Source organism: Bos indicus x Bos taurus, chromosome 8 (assembly GCF_003369695.1).
Source record: "Bos indicus x Bos taurus breed Angus x Brahman F1 hybrid chromosome 8, Bos_hybrid_MaternalHap_v2.0, whole genome shotgun sequence".
Taxonomy (NCBI): domain Eukaryota; kingdom Metazoa; phylum Chordata; class Mammalia; order Artiodactyla; family Bovidae; genus Bos; species Bos indicus x Bos taurus.
The window spans coordinates 38,304,654-38,325,317 of record NC_040083.1 but is presented as its reverse complement, the minus strand read 5'-3'; the positions used below and the strand labels follow the sequence as shown (position 1 = coordinate 38,325,317).

The following is a 20,664-nucleotide window of genomic DNA, read 5'->3' as shown; positions in this document are numbered from 1 at the left end:
TCTACTAACCCTGGGGTTCTTCATTTCTTCCTTTTCTAGTTGCTTTAGGTGTAGAGTTAGGTTATTTATTTGACTTTTTTCTTGTTTCTTGAGATATGCCTGTATTGCTATGAACCTTCCCCTTAGCACTGGTTTTACAGTGTCCCACAGGTTTTGGGTTGTTGTGTTTTCATTTTCATTCGTTTCCATGCATATTTTGATTTTTTTTTTAATTTCTTCTGTGATTTGTTGGTTATTCAGCAGCGTGTTGTTCAGCCTCCATATGTTGGAATTTTTAATAGTTTTTCTCCTATAATTGAGATCTAATCTTACTGCATCGTGGTCAGAAAAGATGCTTGGAATGATTTCAGTTTTTTTGAATTTACCAAGGCTAGATTTATGGCCCAGGATGTGATCTATCCTGGAGAAGGTTCCGTGTGTGCTTGAGAAAAAGGTTGCCATTGACTTTATTGTTTTGGGTTCGAGTTTATACACCCTTTTTTGTGTTTCCTGTCTAGAGAAGATCCTTTAGCATTTGCTGGAGAGCTGGTTTGGTGGTACTGAATTCTCTCAGCTTTTGCTTGCTTGTTTGTAAAGCTTTTGATTTCTCCTTCATATTTGAATGAGATCCTTGCTGGGTACAATAATTTGGGCTGTAGGTTGTTTTTCTTTCATCACTTTAAGTATGTCCAGCCATTCCCTCCTGGCCTGAAGAGTTTCTATTGAAAGATCAGCTGTTATCCTTATGGGAATCCCCTTGTGTATTATTTGTTGTTTTTCCCTTGCTGCTTTTAATATTTGTTCTTTGTGTTTGATCTTTGTTAATTTGATTAATATGTGTCTTGGGGTGTTTTGCCTTGGGTTTATCTGTTTGGGACTCTCTGGGTTTCTTGGACTTGGGTGATTATTTCCTTCCCCATTTTAGGGAAGTTTTCAACTATTATCTCTTCAAGTATTTTCTCATGGTCTTTCTTTTTGTCTTCTTCTTCTGGGACTCCTATGATTCGAATGTTGGGGAGTTTAACATTGTCCCAGAGGTCTCTGAGATTGTCCTCATTTCTTATAATTCGTTTTTCTTTTATCCTCTCTGATTCATTTATTTCTACCATTCTATCTTCTACCTCACTAATCCTATCTTCTGCCTCCATTATTCTACTATTTGTTCTCTCAAGAGTGTTTTTTATATCATTTACTGCATTATTCATTATATATTGACTCTTTTTTATTTCTTCTAGGTCCTTGTTAAACCTTTCTTGCATCTTCTCAATCCTTGTCTCCAGGCTATTTATCTGTGATTCCATTTTGTTTTCAAGATTTTGGATCATTTTCACTATCATTACTTGGAATTCTTTATCAGGTGGATTCCCTATCTCTTCCTCTTTTGTTTGGTTTGGTGGGCATTTATCCTGTTCCTTTATCTGCTGGGTATTCCTCTGCCTCTTCATCTTGTTTATATTGCTGTGTTTGGGGTGGCCTTTCTGTATTCTGTCAGTTTGTGGAGTTCTCTTTATTGTGGAGTTTCCTTGCTGTGGGTGGGATTGTATGGGTTGTTTGTCAAGGTTTCCTGGTTAGGGAAGCTTGTGTCAGTGTTCTGGTGGGTGGAGCTGGATTTCTTTTCTCTGGAGTGCAGTGAATTGTCCAGTAATGAGTTATGAAATGTTTGGGCAGCCTGTATATTGAAGCTCAGGGCTATGTTCCTGTGTTGCTGGAGAATTTGCGTGGCATGTCTTGCTCTGGAACTTGTTGGCCCTTGGGTGATGCTTGGTTTCAGTGTAGGTATGGAGGTATTTGATGAGCTTCTGTCAATTAATGTTCCCTGGAGTCAGGAGTTCTCTGGTGTTCTCAAGATTTGGACTTAAGCCTCCTGCTTCTGGTTTTCAGTCTTATTTTTACAGTAGCCTCAAGACTTCTCCATGTATACAGCACTGCTGATAAAACATGTAGGTTAAAGATGAAAAGTTTCTCCACAGTGAGGAATACCCAGAGAGGTTCACAGAGTTACATGGAGAAGAGAAAAGGGAGGAGGGAGATAGAGGTGACCAGGATGAGATGCTGCTAAGTTGCTTGTCGTGTCTGACTCTGTGCGACCCCATAGATGGCAGCCCACTGGGCTCCCCCATCCCTGGGATTCTCCAGGCAAGAACACTGGAGTGGGTTGCCATTTGAGGTGGAATCAAAAGAGGAGAGAGGAAGCTAGCCAGTAATCACTTCCTTATGTGTGCTCCACAGTCTGGACCGCTTAGAGATGTTCATGGAGTTATATAGAGAAGAGAAGAGGGAGGAAGGAGACAGAGATGGCCAGGAGGATAAAGGGGGTGGGGATCAAAAGGAGAGAGACAGATCCAGCCAGTAATCAGTTCCCTAAGTGTTCTCCACCATCTGGAACACACAAAGAGATTCACAGAGTTGGGTAGAGAAGAGAAGGGGGAGGGAGGAGATAGAGGTGACCTGGTGGAGAAAAAGGAGAGTCCAAAGGGGGAGAGAGCAGTCAAGCCAGTAATCTCACTCCCAAGTGAAAATGGGTACTGAAGATTGGGTTTTTAAAGGTACAAAATTGATAACAAATACCAAAAGTCAAAGATTAAAAATCTAGAGTAGAGTTTAGATTTTCAAAAATACAATATTAAAGAAAAAAAGTCACAAAAATTATAAAATATATATATATATGAAGTTTGTTTTAAAAAATAGGGTCTCTCTCTTTTTTTTTTTTGCAAAGTAATAGTAGATTACAAAAATGAAAATTAAAGGAGTAATAGAGGACTTAAAAATTAAAAAAACTTTTTTAAAGATTAAAGAATGATAGTAAAAATAGCAAAAATATATCTAGGACTTTCTCTGGTGTTGTTATGGGCAGTGTGGGGTCAATTCATTTTCCGATAATTCCTTAACCCAGCATAAATTTTCAAGATCTATAGGCCCCTTCCTATGTAGTCAGTACTAACTAGGGTTTTAATCATTGCACCTGTCACTTTCAAGGAGGTTCCCTCTGTTTTAGCTTCTTCTGTTTGCTGGTCTCTTCAGTGTCTAATTTCCTCCCTGACACAAGGGGGTGGTGGTAGACACTTTTTTAGGTTCGCTTGTTCAGTCATGCTGTGGGGAGGGAGGGACGCTGCAAACAAATAACACTGGTGTGTGCTCACAGTGTCTCAGCCACACTGGGTTTATCCCCACTCACAGCATGTGTGGTTTTCCAGTCTACACTGCTTAGGCTCTAGGTTGTTCTGCCGGGAACCGTCTGAGGCCAGCCCTGGGTTGTATGTACTTCCCAGGTCTAAGCCACTCAGGTTCAGGTACTTGGGTAGTCCTCAGAGGTGCAGACTCGGTTGGGCCTGCATTTTGTGCCCTTCCCAGGTCTGAGCAGCTCAGGTGACCAGGTGTTTGGCGAGCACGGTCGCTGTGACTTATTGCCTCCCTCATCCCTGCCACTTGGCTTTCTGGGTGTACAACAGGCACACCTTCTCAGATGGATGTTGACCGTGCAAGAAGTCTTGGTTAGCAACAAAGCCTGTTTGCATTTGGTAGATAATGCCTCTCTGGGGCCATGATTGCCCCTTTCCGGCTCTGGCTGCCCTCGCCTGCCTGTCCTTTGTTCTGTGAGCAGGCCTGACAGTGTCTTAGGTTAGGGCTTTTCACATAGCTCTAATCAGTCCTTTGTTCTGTGAGCGGGCCTGGTGGTGTCTTAGGTTAGGGCTTTTCGCACGATAGCTATCCCACAGTCTGGTTTGCTTTCCCAAGTTAGTTTCCTCAGATTGCCCTTGGGGCATTCAGGCCTGGTCCTTACTCTAAGCAATGTAGCCCGCTTCTCCCTGCCCAGCCCCTGCTTGCTAGTGGCAGGTGCAGGCGTCTGCACTGCTTCTCCACTGGGGGAGTTACCATTGGGCATGTAATCTGTGGATTTTAAGTATTTATTTATTTTTCCTCCTGTTTATGTTGCCCTCTGTGGTTCCAAGGCTCACCACAGACTCAGTAGTGAGAGTGTTTCCTCTCTTTTTTAAGACTCTCTTCCCAGGACAGAGCTCCATCCCTACCTCTTTTGTCTCTCTTTTTATCTTTTATATTTTTTCCTACCTCCTTTCGAAGACAATGGGCTGCTTTTCTAGGTCCCTGATGTCCTCTGCTGGCATTCAGAAGTTGTTTTGTGGAATTTACTCAGCGTTCAAATGTTCTTTTGATGAATTTGTGGGGGAGAAAGTGGTCTCCTCGTCCTATTCCTCTGCCATCTTAGGACTGCCCCCCAAGTGCAGCACTTTAAAAGAATCATCTTTTAGGATTTTAAACAGCTCAGCTGGAATCCCATCACTTCCACTAGTTTTTTTTTTTTTCACAGTAAAACTTCCTGTGGCCCACTTGACCTCATACTCCAGGATGTCTGGCTCTAGGTGAGTGACCAAACCACTGTGGTTATCTGGTCATTAAGATTTTTTCTGTATAGTTTTTCTGTGTATTCTTGGCACCTCTTCTTAATCTCTTCTGCTTCTGTTAGGTCCTCACCATTTCTGTCCTTTATTGTGCCCATCTTTGCATGAAATGGTCCTTTAGTATCTCTAAATAAAGACCTCTCTAGTCTCTTTCATTCTATTGTTTTCCTCTATTTATTTGCATTGTTCACTTAAGAAGGCTTTCTTATCTCTTCTTGCTATTCTATGGATCTCTGCATTCAATTGGGTATATCTTTCCTTTTCTCCTTTGCTTTTCACTTCTTTTCTCAGCTATATGTAAGGCCTCCTCAGACAACCACTTTCCCTTCTTCCATTTCTTTTTCTTTGGGATGGTTTCAGTCACCACCTCCTGTACGATGTTAGGAACCTCTGTCCATAGTTCTTCAGACATTCTGTCTACCAGATCTAATTCCTTGAATCTATTTGTCACATATGTGAGACATGAGGTGGGGAAACCAAAGGGAATAAAACAATACATTGAACTGAATAATTCAAAATGTTGATCACACTAAAACCACAGAGCCAGAGACTAAACAAAGTCAGCTTCTTTAAATGCTTTAGAACAAGCACTGACCCAAGAACAAGAAGACCTGGGTTCTATCAGGTTGAGTCATATAAAAGTGTTATTTTTATAGGTCAAAATTCAGTAGTGCCAGTTTCATAATGCTCAACCCACAGTTCCTGCTACACCACTCTGTGGTGATCTTTGGGATTTGGATAGGGCTTCCACATCTGTCCAGCTGGTGATGCCTGCCTTGCCTAGTTTGTAGGGTTTCTGCAAGGACCTATACAAATTATACAACATTTTATTGAGTGTCTGCTCATGAGTAGTTGCTTGGAAAACAAAAGATGACTAAGGTATAATGTTCGTTCCCAAGGAGCTAACAGCCAATGGAGGAAACAAAGAGAAACAACGTTGGATATGATAAGCAAGTAAGGAAGGAAGCAATAAATTCCATTGGATTGGTAGACAGAATCATTTCAATTGAGCTCTAAAGGTTAAGTAGAAATTTCCCATGTAAAGGGGAAGAGACAAATTTAGCAAGAGGAATAACTTGAACAAGGCATGCAGGTGTGAAAGCGCATGGTAACTTGAGGAACAGTAAATACATCCTAAAATGTACAGGGTAATGAGGAAGAGGGTGTGTGAGACCAGAAAGTTTGAAAGGGTGGGTCACACCAGGGTATAAAAATGATTGGATAAGATGCATCTAGAGGAACTGTAAGAAAGCATAGAGTGTTTTACAAATGCTGTTATTTACCTTGAATACATAAAAGAAAGTTTCCCTGAAAACTCACATCATCCCTTCCCTGAAAACTCATAAAAGATTTGGCTTGAGTCATAGACTGATTTGCCAGATTTCTTAATAGAGTGTTTCCTCTCCCTAGGCGGCACGTAGAAATTTTCAGAGTGGTGGGGAAAGGAGAACAGGAAGTGATTCAGTTTGAGTGCTATCTCATTGTTGCCTTGCCCCCTTCTTCTGTATCAGTTCTCCCCCAAGAAAAAATTAAAGCCACCACAACCAATGGAGGAGAGGGTCAGTGTGAGCACACTTCCCTCTTATCTTTTCCCTTCTGCTTCCCTGTAAAATCTCTCAGAATTAAGGCATTCAGTGTTGCCAAGCTTAGTCATATTTTCCATTTCCCCTCTCTCCTACCAGCCAAGATCAATTTTGGGGTGCTGACTTCTTTCAATAATTTTCTGATACCCAACAATGGGTTAGTATAATTCCACCATACCCTCAGAGTTCCTCTGCACAAACAAGTACATGCAAGCCTGACAACACAGTGAATAGAATCGAAGGCCAGGGAATTCAGTTTCACCTTATTCTACCAATGGCTCCCATGGAATAAGAGAAAGAACCAAATGGACTTGATTTCAAATTCTGCCTTTGCTACTTACTGACTATGTGGCCTTTTGCAAGACAGTTAATCACTCTGAGTCTCTATTTCCTCACTTCTAAAATGGAGGAAATAATATCAAATACTGGTGATATGGTGACTATTATAAACAATGTATGTAAAACATGTGATCCACAGAAGATGCCCAAGATACTGTAACTGTTATCACCATTAGTGTCATTGCCACCACCATCATTATTAAGAGTCTGAACTAATGCAGACTCCCTGCTGGTCTCATTCCTTCTTTCTTCCTTCCCTCCATCTGTTCCTCACATGGCAGCCAGAGTACTCTTTAAAAAACTAAGTCATATTCCACATTACTTAAAACCCTTCTTTGGCTTCCCATTGCAGTTTGAATGAAATACAACTCCTTCCCCTGGCCTCCAGGGCCCAGCCCTACTTGGTTTCTTCCTCCTTCCTTCTCCAACCCCATTACATTATACTCTCCCAATTGCCCAACCTGCTCCAGCCACACTGGCGCTCTTAGTTCCCTAAAAACTGCAAGTTCTGTCAGGGCCTTTGCCCCTGGAGTTTTCTCTATCCAGAAGTCATCCTCTGTCCCCTCTCGGCCATATGTTCTTCACACCCTTTGGGCACAGCTTAAATGCCACCTTCTCTGACCACACTATCTTAGTACCATTCTAGTCCTTAAACTTCCTCATCAATCTAATTCTTATTTATCATATTCATAAATGATTTATTTGTATGGTTATTTTCTCAAAATATATCTCCCCCCAAAAGAATAAACTCCAGGAGGGCAGGAAGAAGTTTGCTTTATTCACTACTGTATCCCTAGCACCTAGCTGGGCACTAAAAAAGTGTTTGATTTATTATCGTTATTCCTAGCACTCTGTGAAGATACAAATCCATACTACTTGTGAACTCGGGACCTCAGAGAGGTTGGGATTTCTCTATAATGATTACTAGCTATATTTCTTTTCAAAGCATTTAACTACTTTCTAGGACATCAAAGATTAAACTTTCTATTTTCTGTATCATCCAAATTTTCCATAATGAACATATATTTTTAATAAAAATTTCTCTTAAACTCTGCATTTTAACAAGACTCCTCACTCCAATTTGATTAAATTCATTTATTTTAAAAGTAAAATTCACAAAGAGGAAAGAAAGACCAGCAGCCAACTTAACACTCTTAAGGGTATCGGTATTTTGGAAGAGAGAAATTGCTAATCAAAGAGCATCGCCTGACATATAAGAGACATTTACTGATTCAATAAACAATTTTCCATGTGATCAAATGTAGATTATATGACAAAGTAAAGTGAAAACTGTTGTGCAGTGTCCCACGGGTTAATGCTGATGGAATACACAGTCCCTGGCAACTAATGGGCACTCAGTATTTGTGGAATGTAGACTAAAGCAGACTCCCTGCTGGTTTCATTCCTTCTCTCTTCCTGCCCTCCATCTGTTCCTCACATGGCAGCCAGAGCACTCTTTAAAAAACTAAGTCATATTCCACATTACTTAAAACCCTTCTTTGGCTTACCATTGCACTTTGAATGAAATCCAACTCTGGATTGGATTTCAATCCAATCTGGAGCCTTCAGCCAGCCAAAGAAGCAATCATACACATGGCAACTTTGGAAATGACATTGCATACATTTTTGTTGTTGTTGTTGCTCAGAAATGAATTACCAACTAATGAATTTCTATTTAAGATACTATTCCTTGATTAAAATCTCATTTCAGGTTTTTATTTTACTTTTTTGTGATTTAGTGTTAGTCACTCAGTCGTATCCGACTCTCAGTGACCCTATTGACTGAGGCCAGCCAGGCTCCTCTGTCCATGGAATTCTCCAGGCAAGAATACTGGAATGGGTGGCGATTTCCTTCTCCAGGGTTTAGTGATTTAAATGTATGTCATTTCCTCTGGAATGTTCCTCTCCACTACACGTACACTCTTACCCTCTTCTTTCTCCTTCTTTCTTAAAAAGTTCCTTCTCTTTCCTTGTGTTGTCTAAAACATGGCTTTCCCCTGGTGACACCACTATTCTTAAACCCACTCTCTTTCATTGTGTGCCCATTTCCCAGCACCAATACAGGAAGCGGCACATTTCTCACTTTCCACTGCCCTTGGTAACCTCAACCCTGGGTCCAACTACTTATGTTAATGTCTTTCCATTCTTTTTACCAGGGATCCCAACATCCTTTTCTGTTTGAGCTGCCTCCTCTATCATCACCCTCAGTTGACTTCATTGCCTGTTTTAATGATTCTTTAGTCCTCTACACGGAGAAGGCAATGGCACCCCACTCCAGTATTCTTGCCTAGAAAATCCCATGGACGGAGGAGCCTGGTAGGCTCCAGTCCATGGGGTCGCTAAGAGTCGGGCACGACTGAGTGACTTCACTTTCACTTTTCACTTTCATGCATTGGAGAAGGAAATGGCAAACCTTCCAGTGGGCTGCCGTCTATGGGGTCGCACAGAGTCGGACATGACTGAAGCGACTTAGCAGCAGCAGTCCTCTACAGGGCTTTGCTGGTGGCTCAAGTGGTAAAGAACCCGCCTGCAATGCACAGATCACTCACAAAGCCTCATCCTGACCACCATTATCATCAGAACATATCCACCTCCAAGATAAGAACACTGGAATTCACCTGTTTATAATATAAAACAAGCGTCTGTATTTTTACTTCTCCCACTCCCATTTTTAAAACCTTTAGAAATTGTGCTAAAATGTAACAATAAATATAATACATCTGATCTTCATTTTAATCATTTTAAGTGTACATGAAATACACTGACATTAGTGAGCAACCATCATAATCCAGCTCCAAAATTTTTTTCATCTTCCAAAAATGAAGCTTGATATCCATGAACAGCATTATCTCATTCCCTAGTTAAGTCTTTTAAGCATATTTATATTCCCCTTAATCGCTGTAAAGCTTCTCACAACCTACTTTATGAACAAGAATCAAGCCATTTTACAAGATCCTCAAGTTCATGTTCCTAGACCTGACATTTCACATCTCCCCCATTCTCTCACTTTTCCTCCTCTCCTACACAAAGAAATATGCCTCCTCCTTTTCAAAGCTGACCTTCCACTAGTATTCTTTCCCCCTCTCTCTTCTGTCTCCTCTGGGACTTTGATATAGAAAACTATTTATATAGTTTTGATATAGAAAACTATATCAGTTTTCTCTTTCTCATTCACTACTTTCTCTCTACATTGAAATACACCTAGGAGTTTAATATTCTAATAAAAAATAATAATAATGTGTTAAGTTTTACTATGTTCTAGCTATTATGCTAAGTGCTTAAAATGTACCTCCTTATATAATTCTCATAAAAATCCCATGAGTTCAAAATATTATAAGAAAAAGTGTTATTATGAGGAAACTGAGGCTTTAGAGACATCACGTAACTTGCCCTAGACTTTTCACCTGACTAGTTAGCAGCATCCTCCCTTCTCCATGCTGCTGTCAAGATACCATTCTCTCTGCATTTCCCTTTCATTACTATACTTTTTTAAAAGTCTTTCTCCTTTCTTCTTCACACTGTGCAGTAAACTACAGTTTCCTACCATGTTTAAAGGACTCTCTCCAAGGCCTCTAATCTGCTAGTTCTCTGCACTGCTCATCAAATGTTCCTTTTTGAGAGGATCTGCTTTCTTAGCCTTCATAATATGACCTGTTTTTTTTTTTTCTCCTTCTCTTTCTGATGTTCTTTGCTAACTCCTTTTCTTCTCTTACCCCTTATGCCGGGGACCAGCCCCGGCTGAACCAGGGTATTCGAAGGAGAGACGGCGTAGGCGAAGATCAGGAAACAATTGCTTAATTAAATGTTAATTAAGGATATAAAGAGTAATAGAATGAGGATAGCTCAGTAGGAAAATTCAGTGAAGAAAAGAGGCTGAAATAAGGATAGCTCAGTGAGGAAATTCAGTGGAGAAAAGAGGCTGAATAATTCAGCCAGAAGGTAAGAGAAAGAACGACATGGTGAGACCAAGTTTCGGTGAACAAGGCCCGCACTTTATTTTTCAAAGTAGTTTTTATACCTTAAGTTATGCACAGAGGATAATGGGGGAAGGGGTAGAGTCTTGCAGCAAACCAGGCTTTCTTCCTGCAAACTTATCATATGCAAAAGCTTAGGTGATTTGCATCATCTTCTGGCCCGGAGGCCTGTTAACATTTTAAGACCTTTTCTTCAGAAAACTTATTTTTCTCTAAAGGTGATTGGTCAGGAGCCACCCTCCAAAAGCATTAGATAAAGTTGCATTCGTACAGCGCAAAGGTGTGGTGGGCTACAAAAAGAATTAACTCAAGGGTCCCAGGTTACAAACATTAAAGCTACTATTTACACCAATTATATTAACCAATACACTGCCAGGGACACAGCAGGTAAGGGATATGGAAACTTAGCAGCAAACATTGGCCCAACAAGTGAAAATCCCTTCACTAATACAATTTCTAATCAATCTTTTAACTACTCAAAAGAATCTGTGTTTAGACAGTTTAGAACATCTCCTGCCTCTCACAGTTGGGAGGCTCTGAACAATCACATGTGGCCGGAAAAACCTATTCAGGCAGGCTAGAGGATTTCCAAAGGAGTTTGTAGGTTAAACACTGTCACACCCAGGAATTATTAACTGGAGCTGTAAGCTAACTTTTTTCAGAGAGGTAGTGGGGGACAGCCCCCCGTAAAGTCTGAGGTGTAGGTGAAAGCACAAAGCAGAAAGTAGGCAGACTCTGGTTTTGGGGGTAGATTGCTCGAGAATTTCCAGGGAGACTCCTGAGGCTTGATCCCGCCTTTGCGTATGCCAAGCCTCCTTCCTCATGACCTTTGTCATGGGCGGAGTTCCTCACGCTGGCTACCGGCAGTGATAGAATTCCAGTTGAGCTATTCCAGATCCTGAAAAGTGCTGCACTCAATATGCAATATGCACTCAATATGCAATATGCCGGCTCCCGGCATCTCCCCCTTTTTTATTTCTTAAAACAGCCAGATGCAGCTCAGTCGCGAGCTTTTGAATGTTCTGCCGAAGAATCCTGACAATACAAGGAAGAATGATTATGAGAAGCAAAATTAGAACTAAAGATATTAGACAGAATGTTTTTTTCCAGAAATAAAGTTAGAGAAGGTGTGAAATAAGTCATTAGCTGCTCCAGCGGTGGTAAAATCCAGTCGACAGTGTTCCAGGGTCTGTATTTGATTTTGAACTTTCCCTAAGTGCAGGCCAATGTCAGAGCTGTTCCAAACACCTGAGATACGATTTGTAATTTTTTTCCATTTATAATCTGTCTCGTTTACCTTTAAAGGTGTCACGCATATCCACCAGTAATCAGCGTGGCAAGACAGAGCCATTTTCACTTTTAAAGCCTGTAACTCAGCCCCAATATGCATTATTGCCTCTTCTAAGGCGTCTACTCTCATCTCCAATTTTCTATCTATAACTTCCTACGTTGCTAGAGTTAAAGAAACATTTTTAGACATGGTATCAACATATTGGGCAGTATGCACTTGTTGAGTCAATGATATTGCTGCCACAGTAACAGAAGTAATTGCTGCTATTAAAGCTGATATTCCTAAAATAAGTAAAGCCCACAAATCGTCGTGATCACATTAAATCTTGTAGTTGTTGTAACATAGCAAGACTATAGTTATATCAATAAGTGGTTACATCATAAGGTGGACATTGTAACACTACCAAAGAGCAAACATTATATTGAGGGTTTAAACAAAATGAGAGCATGCATTGTTCACAAGTCACTACATTGGGTCCACCAGTGAAAGTCACATGTACATTAAGTTTTCCAGAACCATTGGTAAAGAGAAAAACATAAGGAGAGGGTAGACAAGCCAAAACAGAATAAGTAGAATTATTTTCTGGTTGGAGTTCGCGCTGCAGCAGCCCCATCGGTCGTGCCAGGATCTCAATGTTTATATTGCCTCCCCTTCTGGCGGGCTTCTCTTTTGTGATCGAAGCAATGGGGGAACTGGATGTCTGGGGGTCTGCAACATGGCGAATCAACCTGTCTTGGATCTAAATTGGAGAATCTGCATCCTGTGGAAAAATACAAGCACATCCTCGACCGCTAGTTAATAATGGGTCAGGACCCTTCCATTGTCCTGAGAGGAGGTCCTTCCATTTGACTAATGGTTTTGCATTTAATTGCTCCAGGCATCAATGACGAAGCGTTGCAGTAGTTCCAGCCAGATCAGTATTTAGAATATTTATTACGAAAAGAGCATGTTGCAAGATTTGATGGGGAGAACTATACTTAAACTCCCCTTCTTTTAGTTTTTGAATTTGGATTTTTAATGTTTGATGCGCTCTTTCAACAATGGTCTGTCCCTGGGGATTATAAGGGATGACAGTATTATGTTTAATTTGAAACTTTATACAAAATTCTTGAAAAGACTTAGACGCAGGAGCATTGTCAGTTTTCAGAGCTTTTAGCAGGCTCAAATATGAAAAACAAGTAAAGAGATGTTGTATTACATCTTTAATTGCTTCCCCTGTATGAGCAGTTGCAATAATAACATGAGAAAAGGTGTCTACAGTTAAAGAACAAAGGACAGTTTTCCAAATGAAAAGACATGAGTTACATCCATTTGCCAGAGTACGTTAGGTTTGAGACCGCGAGTATTAACTCCCATAGGTAGACTATTATAAACAGTGGGGCAATATAAGCAAGAACACACAATCTCTTGAGCAGCCTCTCTGGGAATTTGGAATTGATATCTTAAGGCAGTAGCATATTGACGATAAAGTAAGTGAGAGGCTCTGGCCTCCTCAATCACAGTAGCCACTGTATTTCAGGTTAACAAGTCAGCCAAATCATTAAAGGCATTTTAAGGGCCGGGCAATCTGGAATGAGCCCGAATGTGTCCAATGAAAAATATTTTATTTCTTTTCCGAATTTGTTGCTGTAATTTAGTTAACAAATGAAATATGGTAGTTTTATTTTCAGGCAAAACCGCAGTTTCAATGTGTGGAAACAACCTGACAATATACTGAGAATCAGAATAAAGGTTAAATTCCTCATCTGCAAACATAGCAAAAGCCTCTATGACTGCTGTTATTTCAGCTCTTTGAGCTGAAGTTTCCTGTGTTTTTAAAACCTTTTGGTGATTTTTAGTAACTATGGAGGCTTTACCGTTTGCTGACCCATCAGTAAAAACTATTTGAGCATTTGGAATAGGAGATTGTTTACATCTGACAGAAAAAATAACTGGATGTCTGGATATAAAATTCAGCAAAACATGTGAGGGTAAATGATGCAAAATTTTGACCAAAATGGTTTCCTATAGCAATCTGCCAATTTTTATCAAACATTAGAAGAGCAACAAGTTGTTCCTTATTATATGGAATTACAATTTCTGATGGCTCTTTACCAAATAATTTAATGTTCCGCTTTTTTCCTTTAATATCAAAGTAGCTATCAATCCCGGATAAGAAGCCACTACCTTTTTAGTTTGAGCGGGAAGATGGACCCACTCTAGGGGGCTGTTTTGCTATAAAACCAATTTTTTGTCTGGCCACCCCAATTACACCTATGGGGGTTTTATTGCAAAGGAATTATCAAGCAGTTGTCAATTTAATTTTTAAAATTTTTTAAAATTTACATTTTAACAACATAAATTTAGAGATATGTTAATTTAGGTCTAATGTTTAGTTTAGGTCTCTATAAATTTAAATAAATGTATAACCTCCTTATCTCATTTTGGTATACAGATATACCTAAATGCAAAATGTATTTATATATGGCAACAAGTATAAACTTATTGACATACAATATATATAAATCAATATACTTGAATTAATCTTATAATTAATATATCAATTCATACATATTACAGCAATACAACACACACACAGCCAATACCAACCAACACAAACCAATGTACTGTAATAATACATGTCACACATATATAATTATACAGCATACAGAACATATATCATCACAGCACATCAATCCATACCAATTAATATCAGCCACACACATTATATTACTGCAATATATATTATACAGTATATATATAATATGCATATATAGTATACATACTAATTTGTATACAAATTAAGTATAGATCTATAAATAGAATTAGGTATACCTTTATTATATCTTATTTATACCCATATCTAATTAGGCAAACTGTAGTTAGGCAAATATATTTATATTACGTATTTATAACAATATATAAAGTATTGTTAATTGTACCACCTGTTGATAACTAAGAAATTGAGAAAACCCTTCTCTGAGTATCTCCTATTTGAGACAGCACGTCCCTCCCCCATAGGGTAAAGGGGAGCGTAGGAACTACATACGGTTGGAAAGTTCCACAGGTATCTTCAAACTGCCAATCTAACATTTTTGAACTTTTAACTACTGTGGGGGCTTGAGGGCAAATGAAACAAAATTTGACCCCTGAAATCTATCAGGGCAACTTGCCAATTATCACTATTTTATAAAAGACTTGCAGTTGATCCTTATTGAGTGAAATTATTATATTTGCTACTTCTTTTCTAAAAAGTTCCACACTTCTTTTTTCCTCCTTTTATAATTAATTGTGCCACCAAGCTGGGATAAGATAAAACTATTTTTCTTGGGATCACTGGTAGATGGAACCAATGGGCCTTTTTGTCACAATCACCCTGTAGGTGTATGTTTTATGGCAAGAATAATTTAATTTCATCTTTTGGTAATATTAATCCTAATTAACTGATCATTTAAAGTCTCATCTACTTTAACAAGAGCCGTCTGTCTTATTAGTCAACTTTCTCTTAGAACTGGAATTAGGATCGCTTTTTAAGCAATTAAACAAAGGCTTTAAATCTGCAGTAGTCAGTTTTAAATGTGGGCATATCCAATTAATGTCCCCTAATAATTTTTGGAAATCATTTAAAGTTAGTAAACAATCTCTCCGCAGCTTCAAAGGGGCATTATCAGATTTTTAAAACTTTTGGCCGACCTAAATATGAGAAGTAAGTAAAGAGGTGTTGCACAACATGTTTATAAGCTTTTCCAGTTATCGTTTTGTAACCTAAATCTGATCTATAGCTTTTTAGATGACAAGCAACCATCTAATCTTTGCTTGAATACTTCCAACAACAGGAAACTCACTACTCTTCAAGGTTTTAAACTCTCCCTCACCTTTTTCTCTACAGCATTCCCACCCCACATACCAGTTTTTCTAATCTCAACTCATTTTCAGTAGTATGTGTTGGCCAGGAGCTGGGTCAGTCTTTCCCAGCAATGTTAAGAGACGTCTGTTCCTGTGTCTAATAGCCCTGACATTTTATTTTCTTGAATTAAAAGATTTTTTAAAGGCCTTGGAGCTGTACTTTCCTGCACCCAAAAGGCTAGATCACTAGATCTAAATACTCTGTGGCTCTTAGCTTGAGAAGTCAAGTTTTTCTTGTCTGATACTAAGGTAAAAGCAAAAACTGTGTTATTCTTTGACCTTTATTAATTTGCACAGTTTTGGTAGGCAGCGAGATCAAAACTTTAATTTCTCCAGTATAATCAGAATCTACACCATACACCACCCAAATTCCTTGAAAAGAAAGCGAGCTACACCCTAGCACAAGTCCTACAATGCCCTCAGGCAGGGGGCCAGCCACTCCCATTGGAATCGTATCAGGGGTTAATATTTTTGCTAAATCCCTTTACTGTCCGCTTTTTTCTTAGCCTGGGTGAGACCCCCCTGAGGTAGGGTTTTCTCCAAGGAGCACGCTCTGCATATTGTGCACGCAGTCTGTTTTAAAATCTCCACTGTTCAAAAAACTTATCTTCCTCAGGCTTAGGCAACACTTTGAGAGGCTTTGGGGGCAAAGTGGGGAACTCTTGGGCCCTGAAAGGCGCAAACGGAGGCGGCAGCGATCGCCTTAAATCAGAAAGTGGTGGATACTTTTTTTTTTTTTTTAAGATTTGCGCAGGGGGGGTGGGGGGGGAGGGGGAGCTCGCCAGGGCACCTGGTCACAGCGTCTCTTACAGTCTCTCTCTCTCTTCCTCTCTTCCTGCTTTTCTCACTTTTCTCTCCCCCTTCCTTTTTCGCTACCCTTCTCTTTCCTTCGTTTCTTTCCCTTTACCCTCTTCTCTTCCCTAATTTTTTTTTTTTATCTTTTTCTCTGTATCTCCTTTTTCAACTTCCTTTCTCTATCTTGCTGCGTTCCCTGATTCCTTCCTTCTCCGTTCTTCTCCTTTTCACTCTTTAGCTCTTTCTCTATCTTTAGATCTTTCTCTATTTTCTTTCCTTTTTTCTTTTTCACTTTTTTTTGTTTGTTTGTTTGTTTTTCTTTTTTTTTGCTTGGGTGAGGCCCCCCTGAGGGGGTTTTCTGCAAGGAGCAGGCTCTGTATATTGTGTATTTTTTAAAAGCTCCTTTGTTTAAGAGAAATCTTTTTTATCTTTTTCAGCTTTAGGCAATGCTCTGGGAGACTTTGGATGTAAACTGGGGAATTTTTAGGCCCTGGGAGGTGCAAGCGGAGGTGGAGTAGTCGCCTTAAATCAGAAATTGTTGGATAAATTTTAAAGGTTTGTGTAGAGGGGGAGGGGGCTCTCCAGGGCGCCCGGCCGCAGCGTCCTGTAAGCCCTCTCCTTCCTCCGGAGGTAGAGCACAGTCTCCCTCCTTTTCTTCGTCAATGGCAGAAAATATGATCTGCGCAGAAGGTGGAGACCCACTACCATCCACCGCTATAGCCTCTCCCATAGACTATCCCACAGCCTCATGACGAGGGTCCAGAACATTTTTAATCATATTTATAGGATAAGCTTTTAGTTGTTTTTTACCTTCACCCAAGTATCTAAATTAACAGTAGCCTCTTTAACAGTTTCAAGATTACTTGTATAAAGAGTTGCCATTCTTAGTTTCAGTGTTACCCATGTCAGAAAATTAAGTATAATAGAAGATAAAGCTTTTAGCTTTTAAAAGATCAGGCTCTTCTTTGGCCTTTTAACTTCAGAAAACCGTTTTCTTTCTCTAAGTCTAACTCTTTAACACTTTCAACACTTCCCACTCCTCTCGCCCTGTCTATCCTACAGGGGGGTCCGCGGCACCCTTGAGTGGGGTCCTAGCCGTCCCGAACACTGGAAGAACAATAGGGCTGGTGACCCAGATTGTTCCGGGGGAGGAACAGTAGGCTGATGGCCCAAACTGTTCCAAGGGAGGAGCAGTAGGGCTGGTCACCCAAACTGCTCCGTGGGGGAACAAGAGGGTTGGTCACCCAGTTGTTTCGAGAACGGGGAGCAATAGGGCTGATGGCTCTGATTGCTTTGGGGAGCTTACCTTCGAAAGTCCCTGTTTCGGGCGCCACCTGCCGGGGACCAGCCCCAGCTGAACCAGGGTATTCGAAGGAGAGACGGCGTAGGCGAAGATCAGGAAACAATTGCTTAATTAAATGTTAATTAAGGATATAAAGAGTAATAGAATGAGGATAGCTCAGTAGGAAAATTCAGTGAAGAAAAGAGGCTGAAATAAGGATAGCTCAGTGAGGAAATTCAGTGGAGAAAAGAGGCTGAATAATTCAGCCAGAAGGTAAGAGAAAGAACGACATGGTGAGACCAAGTTTCGGTGAACAAGGCCCGCACTTTATTTTTCAAAGTAGTTTTTATACCTTAAGTTATGCACAGAGGATAATGGGGGAAGGGGTAGAGTCTTGCAGCAAACCAGGCTTTCTTCCTGCAAACTTATCATATGCAAAAGCTTAGGTGATTTGCATCATCTTCTGGCCCGGAGGCCTGTTAACATTTTAAGACCTTTTCTTCAGAAAACTTATTTTTCTCTAAAGGTGATTGGTCAGGAGCCACCCTCCAAAAGCATTAGATAAAGTTGCATTCGTACAGCGCAAAGGTGTGGTGGGCTACAAAAAGAATTAACTCAAGGGTCCCAGGTTACAAACATTAAAGCTACTATTTACACCAATTATATTAACCAATACACTGCCAGGGACACAGCAGGTAAGGGATATGGAAACTTAGCAGCAAACATTGGCCCAACAAGTGAAAATCCCTTCACTAATACAATTTCTAATCAATCTTTTAACTACTCAAAAGAATCTGTGTTTAGACAGTTTAGAACATCTCCTGCCTCTCACAGTTGGGAGGCTCTGAACAATCACATGTGGCCGGAAAAACCTATTCAGGCAGGCTAGAGGATTTCCAAAGGAGTTTGTAGGTTAAACACTGTCACACCCAGGAATTATTAACTGGAGCTGTAAGCTAACTTTTTTCAGAGAGGTAGTGGGGGACAGCCCCCCGTAAAGTCAGAGGTGTAGGTGAAAGCACAAAGCAGAAAGTAGGCAGACTCTGGTTTTGGGGGTAGATTGCTCGAGAATTTCCAGGGAGACTCCTGAGGCTTGATCCCGCCTTTGCGTATGCCAAGCCTCCTTCCTCATGACCTTTGTCATGGGCGGAGTTCCTCACGCTGGCTACCGGCAGTGATAGAATTCCAGTTGAGCTATTCCAGATCCTGAAAAGTGCTGCACTCAATATGCAATATGCACTCAATATGCAATATGCCGGCTCCCGGCACCCTTAAATGTAAGAGTCTCCACAGTCCCATCTAGACACAGCTTTCTCTTCCTGCTCCACACTCAGCTGAGCCAATCTCACTTTGCTCCCACATAATTAACAGTTATGCTTTCACAAATGAACAAATCCACATGGCTAAGTCTGGCCTTCTCAACCCACAACCCAGCTCCAGCTCCCTGCTGAAATTTCCATATAATTGTTCCTTAAATTTGAGATACCATTTGCCCTATATTACTCATTACTTGTTCCTGTCAATGAAACTCTTCACATGAGTTTCCTAACCAGACCACTGGCACCAATTTCACTTCCCTTTGCCTTCCCTTCCCCTGTCCAGAGCTGATATACCCACATCCAAAAAGAGCTATGGAGGCTCTGTGGCAGATACAACACTGAACTGCGAATGAACTTTGGTTCTAATCCTGACTCAGCCACTAAAGAGCTATGTGACAATGGAAGTAGGACCAGGGATCTCTGGAGCCCTTTCTCATTCAACATTCAAGGACTTATGAAATATGCCTGAAGCACTAATCACCTTCATCCCTGCCTGACTAGTCTCACTGACACTGCCCTAGCTCTATTCTCACTGCTTTTTGCCTGGGTTATTTAATTGGCCTCCTAACTGCCGTTCTTTCCTTTCTTCTAGTCCTTCATACAGCCATAAAATTACATTCATAAAACACATCTTTGATATTTCTCACTTGCTTAAAAAACTTAAAAAAGATTCTTGTTAGCTACAGAGTAAAACTCAAACTCCTTACCATTATATTCGCAGCTCCCTGCATTCTACTCCCCACATAACGTATGAAGCCTCACTTTATCTAAATTGGATTACAAAGGTGTTTGGGATAAACATTTGGGGAAAAAAAAAATCCCTAAATTACTCTTTATACTAGACGTAATAAGTGATTAAAGATTGAAATATTAAATAGTAAAGAATAAAACTTTTAGAAAGTGGCATGATAAATTAATTTATAATCTTTGAGGAGGCGGCATCTTCAAAGCAGGACACAAAATCCAGAAGTTATAGGAGGAAAAGTTGATTAAAATTTACCATGTAACATGGGTGTACCTATGCCTGATTCTTGTTGATGTTTAACAGAAAACCACAAAATTCTGTAAAGCAACTATCCTTCAATTAAAAAATAAATAAATTGGCAAAAAATCAATCAAACATGAGTAAACCTACGGTTGATTATCTTGATGTTTGCTAGAAACCAGTGCAACACTGTAAAGCAATTATCCTTCAATTAAAAATAAAGTTTTTAAATATCTTTAAAAAATTTACCACATAATACTTGAAAATTTTTGTCAAAAAAATTTAAATGCAATTAATAAAGTAATAATTGGTACTGGGGAAATTTTTTCACAGACAACAATTTCACCTCTTAATTTACAAAGAGTCCACGTAAGTCATTAATTTACAGACACTGACAACAAATATGTTTTTTAAAAAAAATGTTAAATCTCACTAAATAATTAAAGAAACAAAATTCAAAACATGAGCTATTTCCCACTCTTTAGAAAGCAAACATTTTAAAGGTGAGGACTTCCCCTACCCCCACTGGACTCCTGATGCTAAGGCAATGGAGAAAGGGCACACACTTGAATTGCTGAAATTATAAATCAGTACAAACTTTTTGAAGTCAGTTGGATAATATCTATCAAAATATAAGATGCTTATACAGTTTGATCCAGAAATCTTGCTACAAGGAATGTATGCTACCAATGAACTTACAAAGGCTTACCAGAATCACAACACAAAAACACACACACACATAGACCTGTCAGTTACAACACTGGTTATAGCAGAAAAGAAGAAAAGGGAAAAACTGGAAACAGCCAAAGAATTA

The 20,664-nt window shown here is 39.9% G+C and overlaps 1 protein-coding gene across 2 annotated transcripts in view; it reads left to right on the top strand.

Annotated features, from left to right (window-relative positions):
- Positions 1 to 20,664, top strand: part of IL33 (interleukin 33) — a 128,573-nt gene that overhangs the window by 83,310 nt on the left and 24,599 nt on the right. The window contains exon 3 of one of the 2 annotated variants that reach the window (XM_027549316.1): positions 4,307 to 4,358. The exons of the other annotated variant lie outside the window; for it this stretch is intronic. The gene's annotated coding sequence lies outside the window, so the exon portion shown is untranslated. The remainder of the gene's footprint in view (positions 1 to 4,306; positions 4,359 to 20,664) is intronic. 2 annotated transcript variants of the gene reach the window in all.